This window comes from Magallana gigas, chromosome 4 (assembly GCF_963853765.1).
Source record: "Magallana gigas chromosome 4, xbMagGiga1.1, whole genome shotgun sequence".
Lineage (NCBI taxonomy): Eukaryota > Metazoa > Mollusca > Bivalvia > Ostreida > Ostreidae > Magallana > Magallana gigas.
The window spans coordinates 5,708,346-5,714,345 of record NC_088856.1 but is presented as its reverse complement, the minus strand read 5'-3'; positions in this window follow the sequence as shown (position 1 = coordinate 5,714,345).

Sequence of the window (6,000 nt, the reverse complement as noted above, 5' to 3'; positions counted from 1 at the left end):
ACGTACACATTTTACTAATTCTGTAAGCTGGAAGGAGTTAAAACAACTTCTTTGAAATATTGATTTTACATTTGTAACTATTTTTTCATTCTTTGTTATTGTTCCATTTGTATTGTTATGCCAGAAATTGCTTATAATGTTTTTGGTTATAAATTGATCAAACATGTTTACTAGATTCAGTAAGTGAAGGGTATCATAAAACACTGTTTGACTGAGATTAGGGCAACATATGAGTTGCCGTGTCTTTGGCTTACTTTTCTAGTCTGTAACACTTGAAGCCTCTCATTTCTATATCTGTCGCACGTCTCGTTCTGTCTTTGGCTTACTTTTCTCGTCTGTAACACTGTAACACTCGAGGCCTCTCATTTCTATATCAGTCGCACGTCTCGTCCTGTCTTCGGCTTACTTTTCTAGTCTGTAAAACTGTAACACTTGTAGCCTCTCCTTTCTATATCTGTCGCACGTCTCCGTCAGTTGTTCTGTGGTTTTTCTTTGAGAGGACTCGATGGTCAAAGCCATGTTTAGACAACTGAGATCTTCTTAAAAGAAAATCTCTAAATTTTTAAATATAGAAAAATACCCATATTGAAAAGATAAAAAAAATGAATCAGGTATTCTGATGGCTAATTTGTTGACCACATAACCTCTTTAATTCTGTTCACTAGGCTCGGCTTTCTTATTGCATTCCTCGCCATGTCTCATTTCATTTCAAAGTCATTGTTTCTAGCACAATATTCATTTTTAACTAATGATAATTGTCACTAGTTTTTTTTTTACTTTCAGTTCGTTGGTTAAGTTGTTTTTCAGGTTTCTAATTCATAACGCAAAACCTTTTCATATTATGGTGTTTGCTTTTGAGCTATTGCTCATCATATGAATGATCTATTGGCTTGTTCATATCCGATTTTAGTTTTAAATTTTAGATCCTTCATTATTGTCTACATCAAAAAGATATATGATGAAATATTTGACTGGTGATATTTTATGGCGATTTCATGTGCGAAATACAGATTATCAAGCATGGATCTTCTTGTTACGCTGTTGTTTAAAGTGCCATAACTCTTTCTTTCTCTTATATTTACAATTGTTTCGGAAGAGATCTACTCCTGGTGTCTTTTCTTTCTCGCTGCGATTGCTTGATCTGTTTCAGTTCTCTTTATTAGTCCCCTACCGGTTTTCACCGGAGGGGACTATAGCTTTCCTCTGCGTCCGTCAGTCCGTCCGTCTGCCTGTCTGTCTGTCCGTCCGTCCGACTGTCTGTCCCACTTCAGTTTTCCACACTTTTTTCTTGATGCGTTTGAGGAATAACATGAAATTTGCTGAACAGCTTCAAAATGTCAAACTACAGATCAAGTTTACACTTTTGTAGCGTCTGGTTGACATATTTTCGAGAAAATTAATTTTTTATATTCCAACATTTTAATGTTCGGGTTCGTTATCGAGCTCGGTGTGTATCAAATAATCCAATCGCAACTTCTCCGGCCTTTCCGGCAAGCTCGGAAAAACACCTCGAATGTATTACCTAGGCGTCCATGACAACCCCCCTTTTTTATAAAACTTGATATAAATTCCACACATTTTAAAATCTGTTGAAATGTTCATTTAAGTCAATGATATACCCTAAAATATACCACAGAAGTGACTCACAATGCTGTCTAGCCGATATCTAATTTAATGGGAAGCGACTTCATTTTGTATAAAATTCTAACATCCGGTGATGTTAATACATTCGAGGTGTTTTTCCAAGCTTGCCGGAAAGGCCCGAGAAGTTGCGATTGTCAAATAAACAAGGAAAGTATGTTGTCAGTAATAATATCGTGCATTACTTGGACCATTCCTTTTATTATTTCAAACAAACAAATAAGTTTTGTAAAATATTGTCAAGCATTGTGTTGTAAGTTGAATCGACAGGGTTTTTTGCAATATTACAATCGGGTTTGTTATCGGGTTGGTCTGTTGAGACGGTAAGAAATGATATTCTGCATAACAGTGCATTGTTTTCACAAATTTCTACAAACCGGTAGGGGCGTGTATTGCTTATGCAATATTCTCAGAATGCTTGTTTGTAATGTTTTCGTCCTTGATCATCTTACATGAGGGCTGTAGACCAATGAAGATGGTTTTTTCGAATCTAACAGGGAAATTCTATACCGTGTGTCCTTTTCCCTTCATATGTTGGAGTTTAGTACTTTCCTTCTAGGATTGCTGTGATCTATTGTGCGACTTCTATGCTTTTTATGACACCATCATTGCTAGCCTTTCAAAATGTAATGCCTGTACATGTCTTGCATGACTGTATAAGTAGCTATCCATATGTTAGGTTAGTCACACTATTCCATAATGCTTTCGCGATGCCAAATATATCTATTTTGTTAATCTTCAGTTTATTGACAATGATTTGTGCTTCCCCAGTGATATAGACAAACTTTAGTTTCTGATGTTGACAATCGACATAGGATGAAAAGTAAGTTCACAGACGTTCAGATTCTTATTGGGGTTTGCTATAAACTACGCTCGATCCATCCGGAGAATAAATGGCACCTTATTCTGAGATGTTTGTTCTAATAAACGCCAAACGTACTTAAAATAAAAGATAGTCAATATGAACAAAAACACAAAGGTTCCAGCAGTGTTTGTGAACGTCTCCCGACGGCAGTCTTCACCGTTTTGGATCAGAATAACTGTTTAGTATATTGTTTTATATACGATCCGTGCCAACGGTACTGCCATTCTATCATCCATTCTGCCAAGGCTTTGATCTTCTGAAAAAAATTAAAACACTAAACGCAGCACACGTTATTTATCAAAAGTAAAATTTAGATTTTTTCAATGCAGGGATATGTCGATATTAAGGGATAATTCGATATTGACTTCGGTTGGCTATTTTAGTAGGCCTTGAAAAACTTACTTTAAATATCAGAATTGAAATCTTGGCTTAAAAAATTAATACGCTATGTGTACTTTTTCGTATTTGACATCAAACAATTTAAATTCTTATATAGTTAATATTATATTCTCTTCACCATTTTCAGCTAAAGCATTATGTCTGTGTATATAAAATGATAATTATGAATGTATTCTACAGTCTTTTAGTCTACATGAAATATAAGGGAATATTAAATCGAGATTTCCCCATGGAACGAGAACAATAATTCAAGGCCATGTTATGATTTATCGATCTTGACCTAAATCGACAAAATCCAGTGCCTTTGTCGTCTAAACTAATGATACTCACTTGTATTCTGTTCTGTGCAACCATATCAACCTTAGTTTATGACACAGACGATACATGCAACAAACATCATTAGTTTTGCTAAAAAGGGGAAAACAAACCTGAGAAGTTAATAGAATTTTAGTTATAATCACTTTCTCTTTTGAAGGTAGCAAGGAACACGCTAAACTACAAAGTTTAGTAAATCATCTCTTGTTTTGTTTTAGCAACATTTGATCGTAAGCAAATGTGAAAAAAAATGCCGGTTTGTTTTTGTTTTTTACTTTGTACTATAATTTTTGCCTCAGTAGCATATTCACGAGAAGACAGTCTTACAACACACTTTTATGAAAAGTTTATGCAGTATCATACGACTTATTGTTAACCATTTTAAATAAAAGCTCGTGGCATAGATCGATAGCCTTCAACAGGGATTTTATTCTCGTACTTAACGTGTACATGCATTTCGGATGGCGAGTGTTCATTTGGTAAGCTAAAGTAAAAAAAAATCACTTTAAGTTGAAAAATATATACTAGTACTCGAAGGATATGGAATGTTTTGAAGCCATTCCTTTATGCATTTTATCCGAAAGTAAAAAAAAGAAACCCAACAATTCCAAAACTGTACGGAAGCGTATAAGTGCCACCTTGTATTTTTTTTCTTTAAATTTCCAACTTTAAAGTTGGAATTTCCAACTTTAAAGTTGATTTTTCCAACTTTAAAGTTGGAATTTCCAACTTTAATCTTGGAATTTCCAACTTTAAAGTTAGAAAAATCAACTTTAAAGTTGATTTTTATTATATTTATATAGATAGATAGATAGATATATACTATGATTTTTTGTTCAGTGTGAATTAGGCTTTACTCATAAAAAGAATGGGGGAGCTCATTTGCTTTCAAGAAGAACTCAATATAATAATACAACAACTCGAACTCACTGGAATTAATAGAACATGTCATAATTATAATTTCAATTTTATTTTTTGAATTCCGTGAAAACAGTAACTACCGGTATGTCATAATATATATATATATATATATATATATATATATATATATATATATATATATATATATATATATATACACACACACACACACACACACACACACACACACACATATATATATATATATATATATATATATATATATATATATATATATATATATATATATATATATATATTGATTATGACATACCGGTAGTTACTGTTTTCACGGAATTCAAAAAATAAAATTGAAATTATAATTATGACATGTTCTATTAATTCCAGTGAGTTCGAGTTGTTGTATTATTATATGTGTGTGTGTGTGTGTATATATATATATATATATATATATATATATATATATATATATATATATATATATATATATATATATATATATATATATATATATATATATATATATGTGTGTGTGTGTGTGTGTGTGTGTGTGTATAAAAGGTTGCTTGATTGTATCATATACATATAAAATAAATTTTAAAAATCCTCAATAAATAAAAGAATTAAAAGGATTAAGCATAATGAAGCATAGTACTGAAAAACATTAAGGAAAGTAATTATATGTAAACAATAATCTATTCTGCAATTTTCAACAAAGAATTTTCAGTTAACACATACATATACGGTAGTATGTGCATGATAATCTTGAACAATTTATAAATATGTTGAATACCATGATTAAAGTTGGAAATTCCAAGATTAAAGTTGGAAAATTCCAACTTTAAAGTTGTTTTTTCCAACTTTAAAGTTGGAAATTCCAAGATTAAATTGGAAATTCCAACTTTAAAGTTGGAAAAATCAACTTTAAAGTTGGAAATTCCAAGATTAAAGTTGGAAATTCCAAGATTAAAGTTGGAAATTTCAACTTTTAAGTTGGAAAAATCAACTTTAAAGTTGGAAATTCCAAGATTAAAGTTGGAAATTCCAAGATTAAAGTTGGAATTTCCAACTTTAAAGTTGGAATTTCCAACTTTAAAGTTGGAAATTCCAACTTTAAAGTTGGAATTTTAAAAAATAAAAATATATTTAGAGTGGCACTAATACGCTTCCGTAAAACTGAAAAAGAGCATTTTCAACAATAATATACTGTGCATTTTATAAATAGCAAAGAATGAACTCTTCATCACTTAAAGATCCTTTATTGAGAATTCTTCTAAATGTTACATTATAAGTATCGGTATCATAAATACACTGTTTTGTATTACAGCACTTAGGTCATCCCAGAAAAAATAAATCTAAAACAGGTGTCGATTATTAAGTAGGCTGGATGGTTGTGGCCATTTTAAGACCATCTAAATCTCCTTACAAAGAGGATCTCTGTATAATGATACATGTATAGCAAATCATTCAAATTTTAATGTTGAAATTTATTGATTTTTCTTATCAAAGAAAAGTTTATGGCTAAACAAATCATCTTTTAAAATTAGGGTAGATCTGATGGTTATTGCTGTTGACTATCCAGCCTCCTTAATTTGCTTGCTTAATAAAATAAAAAATGAATAAAATATATTTAAATTCATCCTATAATGTTTAAAAACCAGTTACTGTATTTTGTGCTTGCTTAAGAAATGGAAAGCAAATATACTGGCTAAAATTTCTAACGCCCCACCTTTATTTTTTTATTATTATCAAAAATTAAAAATCAATTTTTAAGTCGTTGCCACTATCGACTGCTGTTTAAAATGCTCATCTGTTTCATGTCAAACAATTGTTATCGAGTAAGTAATAACTCGACCATGGCCGTTTTTGTTGATAAGCATGGAAAGCTTTTCTCGGAT